General features: G+C 41.4%; 1 long non-coding RNA gene across 1 annotated transcript; it reads right to left on the bottom strand.

Moving 5' to 3' along the window:
• Nucleotides 1-9,284: 9,284 nt before the first annotated feature.
• Nucleotides 9,285-20,697, bottom strand: LOC118099084. Its single transcript, XR_004694243.2, has 4 exons — nucleotides 19,538-20,697; nucleotides 14,308-14,371; nucleotides 11,879-12,035; nucleotides 9,285-11,535 (listed from the first exon to the last, which is right to left on the bottom strand). It is a non-coding gene; the product is annotated as an uncharacterized LOC118099084 (long non-coding RNA).
• Between the last annotated feature and the right edge of the window lie 1,736 nt (nucleotides 20,698-22,433).

Genomic DNA, 22,433 nt, shown 5'->3' with positions numbered 1-22,433 from the left:
TGTAATCATCAGATTACTTGATAATGAAAACAACAGTTATTTGCACTTCAGCCCCAGTTTGTGCATCTGATGTATTTAGATTCACTCAATGAGGAAACGATCAGTTTCTCTCAAAGATCAAACCTCCAATGTTTGAAAAACCCAAATGATCCATTAAACACAGGAGCTGTGTTATATAGCATTGAAGTAAATTGTAAGTCGTTTCCCTGTATCTGAATTAAAGAATGGTGGCAGCTCCCTGGATAGGAAAAGTTGTTGCAACTAGGAAATAGACAAGATATTTGCAACACAAATGTCCACAGGCGTCTTAAATACGATGCTTTTAAACAAATTTAGCCTTTAAAGTGAAGCACAGATCATTTGAAACAAAGTTTGACGGAGCAGAAAGAATCTGTCCATTGTTTGATCAACAGAAAATTAATCAGCAACATTTTTCCTCCGCTTGGAAAAATGGAAAATGTTGCAAGACCTTTGGATCCTGTGCAGCTGTTATTTATAGACATGAAATGTGCAAGAACTGTTTTCTTCAATCAGGCCTCAGAAGGAAGTTTTAAGCAAATTTATTTAACTAGAGGTTTGGAAAACTCTGTGCTTTTATTATGAAGGAAATACTAGTTTCCGGTTTGGTCTGCCTACATGAGCTTGAATGTGCTGAGGGAACAAACCACACCTTCCTGTGTTCTCACACTTCAGCACAAATCACTGCTCAGGAGAATCAATCAGTTCATTTTACTCTGAAACAAAGTCAGACTGGAAAAGTAATTCTGGATAAAAGCAATTTATTCCCATAAATGTTACATAAGATGATATTTGTGTCCATTTTGTTATTTGATGTATTTACACTGGACTTCATGTTGGGTCATTTTCACTGAGTGCACATTGTGGAGGCTCCTCATCAACACGACAGACACTTTGACTATTAGAAAAAGTTTAAAGAATGGAGTCAGGAGCCTATAAATATAAATAAATAAATAAAAGAAACAGCATGAATTCAGAAAAATTTAATAATTAACTATTTACTCTTATTCACTTTCTGGACACTGAATTTCTTGCAGCTGGGAAATTCCAAGTGTCTATTTCTTAGTTCAACTAAAAATGATTCAGCTCGTCTTCCTGCTGCAATGCATTCTGGTCCATGGAGGTTAATGTTTGTTAAAGTTAAGTGTCGTCTCTTCTGACTGTGGAGAAACGTCATTAAACTTTGATTCTGGATATTTAATCTCAAATTAAGTGATTAAACTGATCATTGATAGTTTATAGTTGGACTGAAATGTTTATTTGTGTAAAAAAATTAACAGTTTGATTGAGGGGTATTTGTTTACTCTGCTCTCTCCGTGCACCGCTGACTTTTGTCAATGTGTGTGTGTGTGTGTGTGTGTGTGTGTGTGTGTGTGTGTGTTATTGTTTGACGTCAGAGGCCTGGACCGCCGCTCTGTGTAATGACGGTCGCTCAGCGAGCAGCGCGGCGGAAGTCTGACCCCTGAGCTCATTAGCAAAGACTCCACAGAGGAAATTGCGAGGAGGCTACAAAGAGCTGCAGAGAAAACAAACACCACCACACATACTTTGCTGTTTCTGGTTTAATGATGCAGAGGCAGATGATTCAGAGTCGGGGATCTACTGGTGGCTACGTTCCTACTAAACTCCGGTTCTCCATCACCAGTCGTGGTCGTGTTGACGTAAAACAAACTAGACGTGTAAAAATAGGTGTTAGCAAAACTGAACTTATGTATTTATGTCAGTTCGTGTTTGTATAAAAATGTTGTTTATGTATTCTGACAACGTCCTGCATCTACTGCTCATTTTATTCTCTGGTGCCCCACTGAGTAAAAAACCACTGACAAACTTCCACTGCGCCGAATGTCCCTTCCCACTTCCCGCCATCACTTTACTGCTGTGCTAATTGGACCTGAACCGTTTATGTACCTGCGAGTTTCCGGATCTCAAGAAAAACAAGTTCCTCCCGTCTACAAATCAGCTGCATTATCACTAAAGACAAAATTATGCTTTCTGCAGTAATTCCACATTTAGTTTCTCCCGGCAGTCGCTGCCAAACTTTGTCCAGACTCTCTTCTAAACTCAGGGGACTCACAGGGACAGACTGTGTGTGGCTGCATTTTCATCCTTGCAATTTTCTTTGCAGAAGAGGAGGAGGTGGTTGAAAAAATTCATTAAAAAAGCTTTCCCCAGCCGTGGCCCTGCCGCTCACCTGTCGAGATAATCATTCAGAATTACGATGCGCTCATTTCTCACCTCTCAAAATCCAATTTCCGTGATTACATTCTGTGGCTCTGCAGTGGATCTGTGCCCCAGAAGCTCATTTGACGTTTCCAGGTAATGGACCACAGTCTTTACATCCTGACCGACCCCAGGTAAGTGCACCGCAGGCCGCCAGGTGCAAATTGTGCCAGACTGTGGCTTCTCTCCTTCATCTGGTTCATTGGGAGCTGAAGGAGCAATTTGCCCTTCAAATTGAGCTTTTCACCTTCAGTTGTCGTGATGGCATATAACTAATGAACATTACCGTCATTTCAACATCTACCCGTCGGGAGACATTATATTTTCTTTCTGCTTTTGCACCCGAGGTGTATTCCCACGTCTATTTGCACAATTAGAACCTCAAGAACAAACCTCCCTCTGCCTGCTTGGTTTCCCATTAGTATGAGGAAGTGGATGGATATTACAGAGGGGTGATACATACCCTGCACCATCGGGCAATGCTAACATTTTAAATATTATCAATTATCATTATTTGTATTGTCCCTTTATCACAATTTCCCTCACAGGGCTGAACAAAGTGGGACATCCTCGGACTCTTTATGAGTGAATGATCTAAATGAGCTCTGGATGGTGTTCCTCTTATTGGTTGTGAAAGTTAAAGCATTTCTACACTGTACGAAATAATTTTTTTCGACGTATAAAAGCTTTAGGTCGTGTCTCTAGTCATATACGATGCAAATGAACAGCATGACGACACCTGACGTTACCATCAGACAATCTCTATAAACAGATTCCGTGTGGAGAGAAAAATCTAAATCTATTTTGCAAATATAGTTGTTAAAAGAAAACAGTATCGGTCTTTGTGAGGAGAAACGTTTGACTCATGATAGAGAAACTAGTCAAACTGAAACTGTGACGAAGGAACAGAAGACGCTGATTCATCACCGGACTATAGCTGATGGGCGCCGAGAGTTTTCTGACCAATGTAAACTTGAGATTGTTTCTCTCTCGCTCTTTGAATTGCAGAGATATCTCGTAAAAAACTTATTTTTTGGGCTGCACTTTTGTTGAACTTGACCTTTGACCAATCAGCTTCAAAAGTCAATCATCAGGAGATACACTCAGGAGTAATGTTCACTTCATCGAGTTTGGTGAAAATCCTTTCATGAGTTAGTACACACACACACAGACACACACACACACACAGACACACACACACAATCGAAGTCCTATTTTTATGGCTAAATGCTGAGAAGCTATAAATTCTCTCATTGCCGACCATCAGTCTCCTGAGGGGGAGAAATGGGGAGAACGGCCTCCCAAGAAAAACAAGAGCATCACTCACTTCACCAAATGTTCCAAAAATGATATACGTGTATGTTCAAGGGACAAACACTTTGTAATGGCCAGAGGAATTATAAATCTTCAGCATCAGGAGCAGAGGAAGAGGAGGAGGAGGAGCTCAGAGTCGTTAAATGGCGTAAGCAGCGACGTGCTGGAGATTTAGGGGAATCAGGAGGAATCAGGGGAAGATGGATGAATCATGAATCATTTGAAACACTGGAAATGGCCATTTAGGTCTGAATGAACGTGGAGCGACACACAGGGCGACTCACTGGCTTTTCCCTCCCTGCCTCTATTGTGCTGTCGCATCCTAGAGGGTCAAGGAAATGAGCATTGGTGCTAGTTGGGTCTTTTCGGGGGGGGGGTTCTCCTCAACCTGAAATATCCAAATGGATCCATTCATGTCTGTGTATAAAAGGACTAAAGGATTCCTCGAGCTTTCATGGTCAAATAATAGATGTTGTCAATAGTGCGACTGAAATGAACTACACACGACATAATGGTGAGAAAAGTGGCAGAAAAACATCCAAACGTCGAAAGACATAAAATCTAGAAATCATCAAGAAGTGTAATCGTTCACGTACTTGCTGCTACGCATGTACTGCACATTCCAGTAGAGGGCGCACCACAGGGCTCAGACTGCGTAAAACAGATCTTCATTGCTCTCGTGCTTAGATTCTGTCCCGTCAATAAAAGCCTTGCTGTCCAAATATGTCTTTAAATAATCTTCTGGATTTATTTATTCTATAAATTAAAACAAACATGGTGATACTTTAAATCATTGACATCATGATAAAGGTGAGTATGTGCCCCTACTGTTCATGTGGGTATCGCGTTTTGTAGATGCAGGATATGAGAGCTCGCCAAGATGTGGAACATTTCAACTATTGATATATCAATAGTGTATTTAAATCTTTTTATAAAACATTTCTTTTGTTGTTTTATTTAAAAAGGAGTGATTTCATTTTATTCTCCTCTGTTTTATGAACTGATCATCTTTCCTTTTTTTAATTTTAATTGCCGTTTATGTATTTTTCCTTTCAGTGAATCACTTTGTAACTCAGAACATTTGATATAAATAAAGTTGAATTATCATATTATGAAAACAGTGTTTACTGCTGACTGGGGCACTTGCATGATTGACAGTGATGGACAAACATTTCTTTGTATGAATATTCTCGAGACAGTGTATTATTGCGGAAACAGCTGGTACGGAGAAAGGAGAAGTCCTCCGTGCCCTCAGATGGGTCCATCAGTAAGAGGAACAGAAGGTCGTGTCCCCTTCAAAGCTCATTACCCCAACGAGCTGCCCTCCGTCTCACTGCTGCCTGTGTGGGTGAATAGATAAGTTCTTACCTTATAATCTGTGTACGACACCGACGCTGCAGAAAATATCGGATCTGGAAGGATGGATCTGCTACAAAGCTTCACATGAGCAGATGTGCAAACCCCACACTGAGCAAAATGAACCTCTGGGGACTCACAGGATGCAAACAAATACAATATATATATATATAGAAATCCTCGTGAACAAATGCATGAATCTCGGTTCAGTTGGCATCAAAACAGGGAATCAAAACTGCCCGACCTCCAGGCTGGCAGGGTCCTGTCAAGGTCAGAGGTTCACGCTGACCTCCGGCAGCTTTGTAGAAGTGAGAGTGGGAAGTTGCCGTCTCTTATTGTGGCAGCCGGGCACATGAGGTCACCCTGAGGGCAGTGTGGGCAGCCTGTTGTCACACGTCGATCGCTGTGGGCACGATCTATTGGCTGCAGCTGAAAGACACTGAAAGACACGAGGCCCAGCAACAGTTTCTACACGGCTCAGGGTTTTAGATGACGTGTGGGATCAAATCTGTTGGATCTGCTCCAGTGGCTTTTGGGATCAAATTCGTGTTTTTTCGGGGTGAAAAAGTCCTGGAAAAACACTGTTAAGACCAAAGTTATGCAAAGTTTTGACTAAAAACAAGAGTCACAGCTTTGTAGGTCAAAGACGGAGAGCGGGGGGGAAGACAAGCAGCAAAGGGTCTCCGTGCAGGGGCGGCCTTTTCAACCAGGTGAGCATCGCATCCTGTTAAAAAGTCTTAATTTACCTACTTTGAGTTTGGATTTCCTGCAGAGCTGATTAGTTCGACTCTCTGTTCGTCCATCCTGCATAAAGACTGTGGATTATCTGGCTTTTTATTTTAGACCTAATCTCAGAACTTTCTCAGAATTTCATCTTACTTTTAGCTTTTTGCTCATTTATTGGCGGTGGCTTGGTTGTAGTTTTTGCAGCTGCTTTAATTCCAGTGACCACATGTTGGTTTTTAAATGAACAAACAAGTTAACACGTAAATCAGCAAAGGTAAAGAGGCAGAGTTGACGAGAGAAAGATGTGCACAGCATCACATCAAGTGTAAAGAAATAAAAGAGCGAGCAGATTGAGGAAAGTAGAGAACTTTCCCAGGTGGAATCAAACGTAAGCAAACAGCTTTAAGAGAAGTGGTTCAAGAAGAAACACAAAGATTTCGCAGGAAAGATGAAAAGCTGTGGGTTAATGACAGATCTCAGAGGTAAACATGAGGTTTTGGTTTTTCTGAAACGAGAAGTGAAGATTGAATATAAACCCTTAACTATAATTCTGTCAAGATTTTATTCTACTGACATATTTAAGCATTTTGTCTTTATTTGACACCGACAGTCTAAAGAGAAGCAAGAAGCATTCACAGAGATTCAGTGTTTTTCTCCACGTTGGCTTCCCCGCAGGTGGAATCTGGTTTCAAGAGTAGAATTCTTATAATAATAGAAATTTGCAGGTTAACGTCTTGAGAGGACACTGGACAGTCTACGGGGGACAAACAGTTTATCTGCTACTGTTCAGTGAAGATGATCATCAGCAGAAAACATCCCTGTGGCTGCAGCATCCAGCACCTGCTGTGAACAGGGGGAAATCACAAAGATATATAAGAGAGGAAGAAGATGAGGAAGGAGGCAATAAGGGGGGCTTCAGAGTGTGTGTGTGTGTGTGTGTGTGTGTGTGTGTGTGTGTGTGTGTGTGTGTGTGTGTGTGTGTGTGTGTGTCAGTACTCTGGACATTCTGCTGCAGGTTTCCCGTAACAACCTGAAGAATTAAATTTATTTTTAGAGAGCTCGGTGCGTTTAAATTCAACAAGCAATTAAAACTGTTGTGTTTTAAAGATTATTCTGGTTCTGTCTTTCCTTTTATTTTCATTTTGTTAGTGGGGGGGGTTTGGTGCATGGTCCAGATCAAGCCAAACAGAGGAAACAACCCTCGTCTCTTCCCCAGCAAAGCCACATGTGTCCAGTTTATTCAATCCAGCTCCAATGAAAGGACTTCGATAAGAATTTCATTAAATCTCATTTTTTTAAATAGAAAAAAAACAAACAAATTCAGTTCGGCTCAAATTAGATCCGGCTGAACCTGATTTTTTTGTTTTCCTGATACCGAGGTCGACCTGGAGATGCACAAAAACAACGTGATTTCATTAAAAGCCACTTAATGGGCTCGGTTGAGTTTCACTTTGTACTTCACACAATCCTGGAAGAAACAGAGTGTGAGACTCAAGATGAGACACTTTGTGTTTGTTTCTCAGCAACAGAGTAAAAGCTTTATATTTATAAATGAAACAAGATGAGACGGGTCACAAGTTTAAAGACAGACACTGAAATGAATGATATTATTAACCTGACTTATACCGTTAGTTGTTGTTTTACACAGAAATAGAGAAAACATATTAAGGAACATATATCGAAGAGTCGCTTGCAAATTAAATTATAAATTGTGTTGATATAACTTGTTACCAGTTAAGTCGGTTCAACAGTTTTCTCTTTTTCAATGTAATAGTTAAGTTTTCGAACCTGGGAAATCTTAAGAGATTTGATGATCTGCCACATTCACAGCGAGAAGAGTTCCTGGTTTGACTGTTTATATTATATTATATATTATTGTTATTATATTATAATATACACTCTGCGCTCCACTGTCACTATTCAATATAAAGACAACTGTGACAAACAACTGTGTTTACAAAACTCAAAAGGAACAAATTCAACACACAGACATGTTTATTAATCTATTTATGTATTAAAATCACACATGACCGAGATCTGAGATTCTTAACCCTAGTTTTTAAACCTAATGAGCAACTGGACACTGGAATTTCCCCGAGGGGATAAATAAAGTATCGAATAATGACTCATTGTTTTATCATGAAAAAAAATACATCTTCTGTTTTTATTAATATTTTGAGCTTGTTTTTGTTTCACTTCCTTTAAATATGTGTTGAGAGTCTCCTACAAACTTACTGACCATGGTCATGTAAAAGCAGGAGGATTTATTTGCCCTGGAACTGAAATGTTTGACTGTGGGACGACAGCGCAGCCTAGTGGTCGTTCTCCTCACTTGCAGTAAATAGATGCTGAGGACAAATTTCAAAGCATTAAAATGTGTTTTAATCGTTGATACATTATGTTTCAGGGTCGTTGAAGCTCATCAAGTTTTTTTATCTTTTATCCAAAACTCAATGTCAATAAAGAAAGAAATGTCACAATACACTGATAAAACCCGAGTTCGTTTAATGTGGTTGGATTTACTGTGTGAATCTTCAGCACACGTCACACGTCGCTCTACACAACATTTACTTCTATTCAACACTGAAATGTCAAAGCAAACTGCTACAACAACTTCCTGCAAGATTAATTCTCCAGTCACTTTATTTTGCAATGAGACGATTCCTCCAGTTTCAACATTCAGGTGAAACGGTTGAATATAAACTTCAGGTTTCAGTTTTCCATCCCCCGAAAGTTTCTCATTTCAGTTTAAAATATTAATGTTTAGTTTTGACAACTAACTATATTGTCTTAAATACTAATTTGAAGTTGTGGGCCGATGAAAATACCAACATTGGAAAAGTAAAACCCTTTCTGATGCCTTGATATTTTACAGTGTAACAATTGCCATCATTATAAATATGTTTACGTAAGAAAACACAAAACAGCAAAATATATAGAACTTGAAATAAGAAAGTAAAAAAAACAAACTGTAAGAAGAGCTGCTTGAATATGTGACAGAAGGTTTCACACAAACAGACACACACACACAGACACACACACACGATGGTGACACAAAGGGAGGAGTTCAGTGAAGTGTAAAAACACTAATGGGATCCCTGACAATATAATTAACTAATGAAGCTGATGGAGACGACAGCTCTCCGTCCCACCCCCACTGGAGGCTCCTCACATCTGCTGCTTTGCCCAAAAGATCCTGTTTATACACAGAGTCCACATTTATCACTTTGTGTTGGTTTCTTAAATTAAAGATAAATCCTCAAAATAGTTTTGCTATTATTAATTTACAATGATTAGAAACTTTGAATAACAAAAGCGGAACCGGTTTACTGGACTTTGGCTGATTTCCTCTTTTCTAATGAAGTGATCCCGTATTGAATTGTACAGTATTTGTTCTACATATTTTATGCAGGTTTTATGTATTTTTTAATGACCCACATCATCAGATGGAAAAAATAAATGTGACTTGACAAAAACTCCCATGTGAGAGGTGAGAGATGAGACCAAGTGGACTTCTGATGAAAGTAAAGTCTTGAGTTTGTCCGGTTCCCTCGTCCCAAAGCTCTTCTCGTCACTTAAACTAAATATAAAAACAGTTTGAATTCATAGATATATGTTGTTATATATAAATATATAGTATTTGGCTGCTGTGTTTGCACCACATGCACTCTCTGACTACACCCTGCACTCAGAGAACCATCATGCACGAGCCCGACTGCACTTTAAACCCTCTGAGGCTCAAACTGCAGGTGCACAAGCAAAGTGGAAACTAACTCAGTTTCACTTCAAACAAGATCAACTACGATTCAGTGAGTCAGACGCATCTCGTCTACTTCTTTCATCCATTTGCACATTCTACCATCATGACTGAAGGAGCCATCTATTTTTGTTGTTTTTCCCAGTGGCTCACACTCACTAACGTGGCTGCTGGTTAACAGTTAACCTCCCTTCACGCCTGATTTCATGGTTAGAGCCAATTCCTGAAAAGCAGTTGACTGAAGAGGTGAGAAATGTGTTGATGCCCTGAGACGCCTCCGTGGCTGCGGCCGCTGCAGAAATATCACTGTCACATTGTGTGTGTGTGTGTGTGTGTGTGTGTGTGTCACTGACTGACTGCAGCAGCTGATTTATAGCCGAGACACTAAGAGGCTTCTTTTGTGTTCCAGTATAAAAGCCAGGAATGTTGGACGCTCCATTAATTAGGCAGTTTGCTGTGTGTTTGCACGGGGACACGGGTAATGATTAAGCTCCCTGTAGTCTCACGCACACAAACACACACACACACACACACACTATAATGACTTTTTTCTGTGTATAGTTGTATAATTTAAATGTATTTATAGAAAACTGATGATATCTGAATGATGATTATTGTATAAATTCTCCGTTACAGGTAAAAGTCTGGATTTTATTTCACCTCAGTTCCTTGTTTCAACTTTATTTTTATTCTGTGTTTGTTATTGTTATTCTGTAAAGTGGCCTTGATTACTACATAAATCCAAGTTTACTATAATAATAACTTGGATTGATATAGTTCCTTTCAATGTACACAAACCGCTTTACAATGTTATTACTATAGTTATTATAATTAAGTTCACTATAAGAGCCTCATGAGCAGAGTTGGTGGATTTGTTTTCAGAACCTTCACAACAAATTGAAAGACATGACTTGATATATTACGCAAAATACTCACAGTATTACTAGATCATGAAAGTGCAGCATGATGTATGATACAAGAAGTTAATAAAAGTTATTCCTAAGAGTCTTAAAATTAGTTTGGTGATGTCGCAGGTTGAAATAAAGTCTATATTAACTTCTTTAAATCCGTTTAACGTGTAATAAACACAACTACATGATTATCAGGCACGAAGCAGGTCAATTAAACACTTTCTCTGCATTTCTTTTTTTTGTTTTCAACATGTTTTCAGCCACTGAATCATCGAGAGAGAAGTTTCTGTCAAAAACAAAGAAAATCTCTCAAAGGAAACCGTGCGTGGAGGAGAGCTGTAGGAGCCACAGTGAAACAGTAGAGGTCAGTATAAGCATGTGTAGCTACAACAAATACTCGCACACCAAGTACATGTACTATAAATGTAATATTATACCACACACACACAACACTCTGGACATGTTAGTGAGTAAACATACATAATTAGAAAAATCAAATCAGTAATTAAAACAGTTGGAGTGCATTGTAAATATAGTTGAGGCTCGGGGGTGCAGGGCTGGAGCCAATGAGTGATAAGCAGAGAATCACTGGACCAAGACACAGGGACAAACAACCAGTTACACTTATGGTCTCCTACTAAGAATTCTCTGGAATGTGTGAGGAAGCCGGAGGAAACCCACCCAGACACGGGGAGAACATGTAAACTCCGCGCAGAAAGACCCCGGGAATCGAACCGGGAACCTCCATGCTGTGAGGCCACAGTGCTAATGACTGCAGCTTTACATGTGTACGAGACTTAAAACCAAACTGAGATGCCACAGGCTCTGTTAAAGATTAATTTTGCTCTTCTGTTTGGTCTTTACGGTCATTTTCCTTTAAATACCAGGAACTAATCCATTGTGGTGGGAATGTTTAACCACCTGCAAAAGACAAGAGGCCTTTTGTAATCTGCAAATTACAAACCAAACTGAATAAAGATATGAATCCAGCAACAAGAACTCTACTTTTACTTTATATTCTAAACCCTGCAAAAGCACAGATATCATATTTGTAACATGTTCTCCCAGGTTTAAAAATAAACCATCTCCCGATGACACACTGGCTCTTCTCTCCTCTCTGTGCTCACGTCTGTGTGCATGTGTGTGAGGTAGAAATCCTTCCCTCCCTCCTTCGGCTGTAAACTTACTGACCCTCTTTGCTGCAGCGCTGGTTCATCTCTGCATCGACTGCCTCTGTGGAGAAAAAAATCAATAAGCACGGGTCAAAACAGCCGCTGAAGGAAGGAGCACTGGTAAAGCTGTAAAACCATCAGCACTGGATTTAACTGAGGGAAGCCGACGTGGTCTCAGCACAAAGATCTCACTCGGATCCATGTTTACATGTGAAATCTCTCATATTTCCTTTGGGATCTATAGAAAAAAAAGATGAAAACTGACACTTTAAATTACAACATTGATTAAAAACAAGTCGAATGTTGATTTGAACACAATTTAAACGTCTTCCCACACAAAGGAAACCTCCGACAGGCCCAATGTGGGGACATCCGCCCGTCCCCTGTCCACACCTGTGTCTCACCTCTCAGCACTCTCAGGCCTCATCGTGAATGTGCCGCCACCGAGTATCTTTGGCTCCACGCCTGCTGGTGTCCATGCCGCGCTCCGGCTCCTTATCAGGTGTCAGATGTGGGTTTGGTGTCACTGAAGGCCTGTCCCTTCACACCCCGGCGTCTGAGCTGCGTGACGTGCACCCAGAGACACAACAAAAAGACACTTTTCAGTCACTTCTCAGTCCAGGTGGAAGTGAGCATTGGCCGTGGAGGATGATGCTGGAGCAGGACAACGATTCATCATTTACTTGATCTGGTGGGAATAACTATCCTGATCATCAAATTCTCATTTGAATCATTTTGTTAAGGAAAAATGCAAAAACAACAAATTAAACAAACAAAATAAATGGCCAAATACATAAACATACATATAAATGACAAGTACTGCACATGTACACATACATTCCCACATACATAAAATATATATACAATATTATTAGGATTTATCATTGACTTCCATTCATTTTGTACAGCCTAAACAAAACCATAACCTTATCCTCAACCTACCCACAAGCCACATCGTACCTTTAACCTTCACCAGGATTTTGCCTCATTAGCACCGGGCTCTGGTCCCCATGAGGCCAGATTCAAATATATTTTGACTAAAGGTCATGAATTTGATTTCTGCAGATCAATTCATGCAGTTACTTCAAAAACTCATCCGACAAGAGAAACGTGATCAACTCCTACATGTGATTTATGAGACGTGACAAACACCGACATGCAGACATATGTGATTACAGAGGCAACACAAAGTCTGAATCGTCCACGGATGTGAAGACACCGATAAATCAATACCCGGAAAGTTCCAAATCTACACTAATGCTGCTCAGTTCCTCCTGTGGACATTTTAAAAAAACGCACCAGCAGCCCTTTGCTCCTGAAGCTGATGCAAACCGTCCCGTCCTGAACCGTGTGCAGAGTTTGGAAAGTCCCCGCAGCGAAACCGTGGGAATGCACGACATGAAAGCCGGCGGCTCAACACCAGGATAAGTGAATGAACGGTTCAGATGCTGCGTTGTCTCCTCCACATTATTGGCAATTAGTGGCTGATAAGTGGGCAGGAAAGGCAGCAGACAGTGTGTGAATGGAGTCACAGGGCTCAGATACCAGAGAGGGGGTCTCAACAGAACGAGGGGTCGAGAGCCGACGTCCTCACAAACCTACAGACGACAGGAAAACCAGGAGGAAGGTTTATAATTCTTCTTCTACACGATATGAAACTAAATTTCAGATTTGTTAGACTAAAAACAGACTTTGTCACAAGGGCAGTGGAACTTTCCTTTGAACAGCAACAAACTCCACATGACCTAAGTATTAAATCAATATTTCACCCCTCGGGTAAAGATGAGTATGTTTATTTGCACAACTTTCGTCTTGCATCTGCTGAGTGAGTCAGCGGATCCATGACTTCTGATGGGGAAACACCGGAGGAATTCACTTTTGCAATGAGGGATCAGTGAATAACCATCGAATCACAATCGTGTGTCAGTCTGAGCTGTCAATCAAGACGCTTCGCCCCATTTTACAGCATCAGATAACTAATTAAAACTAAAGTGATCAGACTATACATGTTAAGAGCTACCTAAAATACCAGAAACCATCTTTGAGATAAAAAAAAATTATAATTTCAATGCGAATTGTGACTTTTTAGTTTGGCCGATGTCCCATTAACTAGCCTGAAGGAGGCTGGGGTTATACTGCAGCCAGCCACCAGGGGGCGATCAAGACACTTTGGCTTCACCGACATGTCGTCCATCTTTATTTCCAGTCTGTGAAAAGTACAGAAATATCACCTGTCTTTGTCAAACCCGCAAAAAAATTATTTATGGATATAAACGACTTAAATCTCTACTTCAGTCCAGTTTTACGCTTCTTCCTAAAGTCATTGTACTCGATGATACATCGGCTACATTTCTGAATAACAGCAGGTTATCTAATGGTTTGAAAGTCGGGTTTGATCTCAGGTTTTGTTTGAAAGCTCTAAACCTCTAAACCCCAATAAACACGACCGGGAATCTCGATCATCGGCTGGAATGTTCTCCCTCTCTTTGATGCCGGTCCAAGGGTGACTATTTATACAGCCTGCACTTGTTGTCTGGAAAGTGGAGGCCTCTGCCGCAGCGTCGATCCCCCGACTGTACACAAGCACATAAACACGGGCCGGGCTCACGACGCTGCCCTCCTTATCGACAGGAACCCAAAAGTTCCTCCAGTGGAAATGTCTTTGTTCCCCCTCGGCTGCCACACAATGAGCGCGACTCTCTGGAGTCGGCTGAAGGCACCGCGAGCGAAGGCCTTCCCCTCATTCCACGCATAGCACGAGCGAAGGCGCTGACCTTGGCAAGGAGCTGTTCAAATTGTTCTCCAGCGAAAAAACACACGTATGTGCGTTCACCTTGGCACATGAAAGCTCCGCAGGCCTCTGTGGAGCGAAAACAGGTTTCAGTGGCGGGTTGGGGCTGCAAAACAAAAGTGGGTGGAAAGACACAGATTAACGTGCTGAAGACGAGGAGAAGGTTTTTCTATTTAAAACAAGCAAAGAGTGTGTATCCATCTTATTATCATCAGACATCTACTGAATCAACATTTCCATTTCATATCTCGAGCTGCGACTGATGATTAGGTTTATTGATTAATCTGCAGAGAGAAATAAGAGACCATCACTTTGTCTGAAAATGATACAAAAGACCTACAAATTGTTTTGCCATTTTTGCCTGAAAAATAACAGAAATAAATAAATGATCAAAGTAGTTGCTGATTACTTTTTCTGCTGCCTCATTAGCTAATGGGGGATAGAACATTCTGCAGATATCCACAAGCAGTAGCATCAAGTGAAGGGTTTCAAACTGTGGGTGAGTGAATTTAACAGTTGGGGAAAGTGGTATTTTATTGGCGTACAACCTACGATAAAGTACTGAAATCCATCCATCAACCAACCAACCAATGTGTTGGTTTACCTTTCATAACATATCACTTGTAACTATTTTAAATATGAATATTGACAATATTTATCTCATGTATTGTGTCTATCGATCAATAATAACGAACGATAATCAAGAATCAATCACAGGATATCATCTATCGACCGTTTCATCCATCAGGAGGCTCAGCTATTAGTCGAAAATTATTTGGCAACTGTTTTTCTGATGTGAAAAGTTACTTTTTTGTAAGTACGACTTGGACGGTGTCAATAAATGTCAAAAAGAATTGAGATACATAATTATTCACGGTTATCTACCATTTTATTTTTTTATTCTGCAAAAATAATCAGCACATTATCCAACTATGAGAATAATCATTAATTGAATCCCTGAATCAATCTATTCATTCTTCAATCCCCTTATTATTTAATATGATTTTCCACTTATCCGTCATATCAACCAAATCCATTATTTTAAATCACTGAATCATGGACGTCAGGGCCCAGTCGTGACAGTTCTGACTCTCTGCAGATACAAGCGCACAACAGCTTCACCTCAGACTCCTGAGAATGTGCATCAACCTATTGACAGTATCAGCATATAGGGACACAAACACACACAAACACACACACACACACACACACACACACACAAACACACACTAGCACACACATGGACTTTCCCTAATGACTGCCCTCACGGCAGCAGTCAGTGGCTGCTCCACAGAGGATGAAATCCTGTTACAGCTGGCTTTTCATGATGCCTTTAATCGCATTACACTCCCCTCTCAAGTCTAGATCCAATTTCCCTATCAAACAAGGTAACACACAGACACACACACACAGACACAGACACACACAGTGACAAGGCTGCCTCCCTTTAATGTCGTCAATAACAAAGTGTGTTTTTCTTCCCCCTGCCTCTCCAGTGGCTGCAGCTCTCTGGGTAGATGGGAACGGGAACTCAGTCAGACAGACTGGGAAAGGGGGGGGGAGAAAGTGGGTGAGTGGATAATTCACTTGACTCTAGAGGATGTTTGCATGCGTGTGTGTGTTGTCCTCATGATAATAGAAAGATGAGATAAATCCTCCTGAGTAAGGACATTTAGTCGGCTTCATTAACGTGTTCGGGAAGCAGGTTGTAGTTTATAATAAGGAAGTGAGTGAGACTGGAATCAGGTAAAAGGGTGAAGGACGGGACTGTGATGAGGAAAAACACTTTGATCTTCCTTTCAAATCCATCAGCGAGATATTTTACATTTTGGGGAGGTTTTATTGTCCCCATGTTATAAAAATACTGAGCTGATTTCGAAGTACATAAATCAAGATTGATCTCTCATTTTGGGGCAGAATGAAACAAAGTCGTAGATCCAGATTTTCTTTATCATTGTGATTTTTTGTTGGATCGCAGGATTACACAAAATCGACTTGTCCCATTTCCATTAAACTTTGAAGGATGGGTGAGGAAAGAACCAGTTACATTTCAGGGGCGGATCCAGGAATAATTTTTCACTTTCTTCAACATTGTGACACAGAGCGTTGTTCAACATTTTCATTAAACTCTCACAGAATAATTCACCTTGATGGAAAATATATAAAATAAAGAATCAGGCACATTTGGAATTGATGGCGTCATTGAGTGATCCATTAGTCGAGTCCACACTAAGTCAAGTTAAGTCTCTTCTGTACAACACAGGACGATCAGGTTGGAAGTTTGGGACGAGTCGAAGCCGGAGAGAAAATCGGCAGCTGTCATTTTTAAAGTTGGCGTCATCGGCCTCCCGTCAAATCCCCAACCACCACCTAACTCACCACAGCCTCCTTGGTAGAGGTACAAATAAAAACCCTCAATTAATCTATAGCTCGTTAAAGGTTTTTGGAATTTAAAATGTGGAATCGGCACAACCAGCTTTCCTGACAGCCAGTGATCCCCCCCCGCCCCCGTCTGTTAGAAAGCCTGCAGCGGCGACATGTTCGTCTGCAGGATAAAAGACCTTCCTTATTAAATCAGCTGTCACATCGGGCACCTTGCCAAGCGGCACATCCATCCACTTGCTATTCCCAGCTGTGCCCTTATTTCTCCACGCCAACTGCCGAATCCCAGCGTGACCCCACACAACCTCCAGTCAGAGGCTCTGTGTTCCCCGAGCCTCGGAATATTCCTCTCTAATCTGATTGGGACTCACAGATGTTCGAGTAACGTCCCCTTGTCCCGGTTATGTACGCTCAAAAAACCGATCTATCAATTATCGTCAATGATGCACAAGATCCCTCAAAGTCTTAATGAAGAAAAGGAGATAATTGAAAGAAGAATCCAATCAATTATCTTTAAATGGGACTCGGGCCCATAACTTTAAGTTAGCCTTTCATTGGGTCGCTGCGACTGAATTGATTGAGGACAGATGGAGTTGACCTCTGATCAGCCGTCCTAAGGTCGCGCCCGTCAAGTGTCAAGTTGAGGGAATTGATTAAAGGATCGAGTGGGTTTCTGATTAATTGATTTTTCTCTCTTCTGGAGAGTTTCCCTTTCACCTCGTCTCCATCAACACGGTAAGGAGAGACGTTTAAACACTAATCCATCACAAAGCTGGAAGCTGCTCTTTAAAGTCAGGCTCGGTTTCCAAAACTGCCTTTGATTGATCCATATCAATAATTCAAACGGATTGTTATTTTGGGTTGATTCATTTTGTATTTAATCAGATCAAAGTTTGTCTTCTATCCTCTGACATCTAGTTTATTTCCAAAACTATAGTTTAAAATCAAATGGAGCTGATTCATTGGCCAAGATCAGACAAGAAATCACAGTACACTGTAAAAAAAAAATATATCACGAAACGAAGTCAAAATGACATCTTGTTCAGAGAGCGCAGAGAAGATGATGGTTTCCCAAATTACAACGTCTCAATCAGAGGAAACAAATCCAAGACATCTGGATCGTATCAATTCTGCCAGATCTATCAGAGTGTTCCTCGTTGATCCAGTACAGGCCGGGTTGTAAAACACATATTTAAACCAATTTTTACGTCATCTAAATTCATCAATAATCTTTCATCTCATGTGATTAATTTAAGGCTTACAAAATAAAATGTGAAAATAGTCAGTTTACTACCACGTATGACAGAAAACGTTTAAATCTGAAAAGCCGCAATCAGCCAACGTTTATTATGATTACTACATCTTTAAAGCTACACCATCCGTTTTAAAGAAAAAACATTTAAATTTAGATGCTTTCATGCGTCGTATATGAATAAATTGAGAAAATAAAAGTAAGTGATTTGTTACAGTCCTTATCTGACTAATCATTTCATGGAAGACTTTACTGAAAAGGACTGATAATGAAAATAATAGTTAGTTAAAGCCCTGTAAAAGAATTACACATTACCATGGTGCATTTGTCTGGACCAATAAAATACCCTTGGGCAAGGCACCGCACCTACATGCTGCAGTTCAGCTGCTCACACACAAATAATTCAGGGCAAATCATCTCAGCAATAAACTCTACAGCTGTGATGAATCATTTCACAGTAAAACATCTATTTTCACAGCTTGTATCAAGGCTGTGAATGTTGGATGAGAGAGTTTCAGTTTGTTTGATCGCTCGTTTCTCAAACACATGGCTCGCCTGCACTTCACATGACTCAAGGCAACATATTTCTGTGACATGCCCGAACCGACCGATGGAATGCGTGATATTACAAAAACCGCAGCTCATTATTTCCTTGTTCATTATGAACCAAGCGAGTCGAGGCTGAGTCACAGGAGGAGTGCCGGTGAAAAGAAATCCGCTGAATTCTGACTAGATGTACAGAAACACCTCACACGCAGTGAGAGATTGAAGAAACGCAATAAATTGACTCCACAAGAAGATAATCAGCAAGTTCATGCAAGAGCCCGTTAAATCCCTGTCAAATGTTTTAATAATCGTGAGTCAGGATAAAGATTTAAAGAAGTAAATACAAATTCTGTCCAATAAATGACTGTAACAAGAAAATACGTGTAGATCTTAAAATCATTGGAGTTCAGCAGTTAAATGTAACTATGATTTTAAGAGTAAAAGACAGTTGTGAACAAGACAGTTTGATATAATACTCACATATTCTCCCATCACTGACAGTAACTCCTCTAATTCATTTGTCAGTGCTGCTCCCTCCAGCTCTATCAGACAGTTTCTTATGTATAAATACTTTAAACACTGACACACTTCAGATACAAACTGTTTCTGCTAATCAATGTCGTGAATACTGTTATTTCGTTGATGTGTTCAGTTACATCTATTTTACGTGTGTCCGTCCTGAGGGATCCTCACATGCGACTCTCTGAGAATTGTTTTTCCCGAGTCTATCAGTTTCTCCTCACTCTTCTTAAGGGTTATGAACAGAACATGTTTCACGTTAAGATCTATGAGATAAATTGTGATCTGTGACATGAGACATACAGATAAAATGTGATTGATTGATATTTCTCTCGTGTTGAGCTCAGCGTGTTTTATCTTGCTGACTTTCTAGGTCAAATATTCACATTTTGCAACGTTATGTCAAATCAACACCCACATCACAACCAGAAGACATTTCACAAGCAAAACAAACCATCACCCACAGATAGCAACACAAACACATAAACACACACACACACAGACAAACATGACTGAACACAACCAAAACTCTGACTTACAATGGACGTGTTAACACAAGCAGCCTTTACTTACAGTCGGTGAATAGCAGCTGTCGTCCTCTGCAGGAAGTTAATTGTTTGTAAAGAGTTGAAAGCAAAAATGTGGCATTGACACAATCATTCTCTGCACAAAGCTGAAGCAACAAGTTCGGACGCACCGCTTCGACTTTAACACGTTATCAAACTGGTGACGGCTGCAGAATCATCCCGGTTACTAAAGGTCAGAGAAGGAGCCGCAGCTTCAGGTGAAAGCACTTTGAACCGGCCGCCATGTTGAAAAGAGGTGTGTTGGATTTACGCTGCAGCAGGTGGAGGAGGTCCCATGACTGCTCCTGCCCCTCGTGGCAGAGGAGGGATTCAGATTCTTGATTTACTTTACTTCCACACGCTGACCACAGAGTAGAAATATTCAATTGAAAATACATTTGATGTCCTATTGAAGTAAATGCACGGGAGTATCATCAGAAAGAACACAGGCGTAACGGATCAGGTCGATCAGTTGAACAGAGCAGAGCCGTAATGGATGAGATCAGTAACATCTGTGCTCACCTGCTGGTTCACCATGACCCAAAATGGCTGCTGTGGACACCACCTGACGACCCAGTCGACTGAGACATGTGACGAGAGGCTTCAGTTAATGTTGAGAGGGAAACCGCTGGATTAATCTTTACCAAGGTCCGATAATTGTAGTGGAATTAAAACTGCAGTATTCCCTATGTAAGGTAGCATCAAAAGTACTTAAAAACTACATTTAAGTATTGCTATCGTGAACAGGACACTCAGTGAGGTTATAAATAAAGTTTAAATACGTAAATAAAGTGCACATTAGAGCTGGGTTGTACTGTACGTACTGTGACCTGCCTGTGAGGAGCTCCTGGGCGTATCTTACACTCCCCGGTGTCACTCAGGCTGCGAGAGGTGCAAATTGACCTTGCATATCACTGTACACGGTGTTGGGTTGCACCGCACACGGTCACTTGAGCGTGTACAAACAGACATGCACGGAATATGTGGAACCAAGAGAGGAAAACTAGATGATGACATCTGAAGAAAAAAGCTTCAGTCTCAAGCAACATGTGAACGTGTGTGTTTTAGGACGTCACATATTCTGGATGTTCAGTGTTTTCTTCTCCACTAACAAATGCTAAAAGGCCAGATTCGGTCAACCAGTGCACATGTACGGCCTCATGCCGCTGGACGGATGTGTTTGCATGGTAAGTCTGTGTACGTGTGCACAAGGGCTCCTGGCTCCTGAGGTTTGGAAGTAGATGTAAAAAGCTCACAGTTTGCTTACCCCCCCCCCTTGACCTTTGACCTTTGACCTTTCAAGTTTCAAGTGCTTCTCATTTCTGTAGCCCTTCAGTTTGCACTAAAATACATGTAGTACACATTCAAGCATGAATATGTGTGCATAACAAAAGTTGTGGAGATACTTCGCCCAGCTCTGTGGCTCGATGGGCAGAGAGAATATTGTCCCCATTTATTAGTAACAATTAGTTTCCTGTAAACACGATGTGTATTTGTACATTTATAATGTCACATTTTTGTCATTATGACCTCAGTTGATTCCTCCCTGGCCTCATCCATGTTCCATCTCAACACACTTGTGTATACGACATAAAACACACACACACACACACCAGTTGTCCCAGAAAAGCTGCTCTGGCACTGCAAGACACTCTGTTGCTCTCCCTCCACCCATTCCCTCCTGTTACTGCCCCCCCCTCCACCTCCTGGTGCAGAGGGTACGTGTGGGGGTTACTGCAGCGACTAAACAGACCTGCAGTGCCAGCCAGCCAGCCGTGCACACACACACACACAGCGATACAGTCAGGACACTGTGGCCTGTCTCCCTGCCTCAGTCTGCCCACAGTGCCAGCTGCAGCCCACTGTCCGCCAGGACGTGCCAGCTCGATATGCTGTAAGGGCCGTGTTTGGTGTGTGTGTGCGCATGTATGTGTGTGTGCGTGTGTGTGCATGTGTGTGTGCGTGCATGTGTGTGTGTGTGTGTGTGTTTAAAGGGACGAGGGGCTTAGCCTAAAATCCTGTCACCCAGCTGCCTCCGCTGTCAGATGGTCCCAAAGACCCACATCAACAGATGTACCGAGCAGCCACAGGGAGCAGAGCACACACAAAATACAAATACCGTCTCTCCGTCAGTCAGACTGTGAGTGTGTGCACGGAGAACACACACGTGCTCGGCTTCAGCACGTTCACAGACACCGAGCAGTCACGGCTTCTCCGTACTTTCCCCCCGACGAATGCATTCGGCCATTTTGCCTTCAGTAGCGAAGCACTCGGTGTTTACAAATGCGGCGCTCTGAGATGTCCTTGGCTCTCGTCTTGGCTGTTGTAAGGAGCCACTTTTGGAATCTGGTGTCAGTTTACTGATGCAGTCTGGGATGGCAAGGGGGTGGGGGGGGGGGGGGGGGGGGGGGGTATTGATAGGCTGAAAAGGCAAACAGGCAACTTGGCATCACTAAAACCTCGAATACCAAGACATGATGATGGTACACATTAATTCAGACATGAAGCATTTCTGCAAAAGCAAAACACAATACTCCGATAGGAAAGAAGTGCATTTGGCACCTGCCTCCACCGAGGCCCCACAATCAGGTGTCACCAAATTTCCCACCCTCATCGATATCAGTCCTCGAAGCAACATCTTAAATCAACATCTTTGTATTGTTTCAACTATTATTTACTTCTTGCTTACTCCTGCTAGCGAATAGCAATGAAAACCTCCTCAGCAGAGATAATAAGGCCCGGACAAGATTCTACCATCATCCATATATAAATATACCCATAACCATTATTAGCTCCATCTCTCTCTCTCCCCCTGCGACTCCTCCACTTCCACAAAACTGTGTAAGTCGATCCGGCCTTTCCGAACAACACGCGCTCCCATTAGCCCCAGCCACGGGCACCCA

This window comes from Hippoglossus stenolepis, chromosome 20, assembly GCF_022539355.2.
Source record: "Hippoglossus stenolepis isolate QCI-W04-F060 chromosome 20, HSTE1.2, whole genome shotgun sequence".
NCBI lineage: Eukaryota > Metazoa > Chordata > Actinopteri > Pleuronectiformes > Pleuronectidae > Hippoglossus > Hippoglossus stenolepis.
This window is presented reverse-complemented; position numbering and strand designations above follow the sequence as displayed.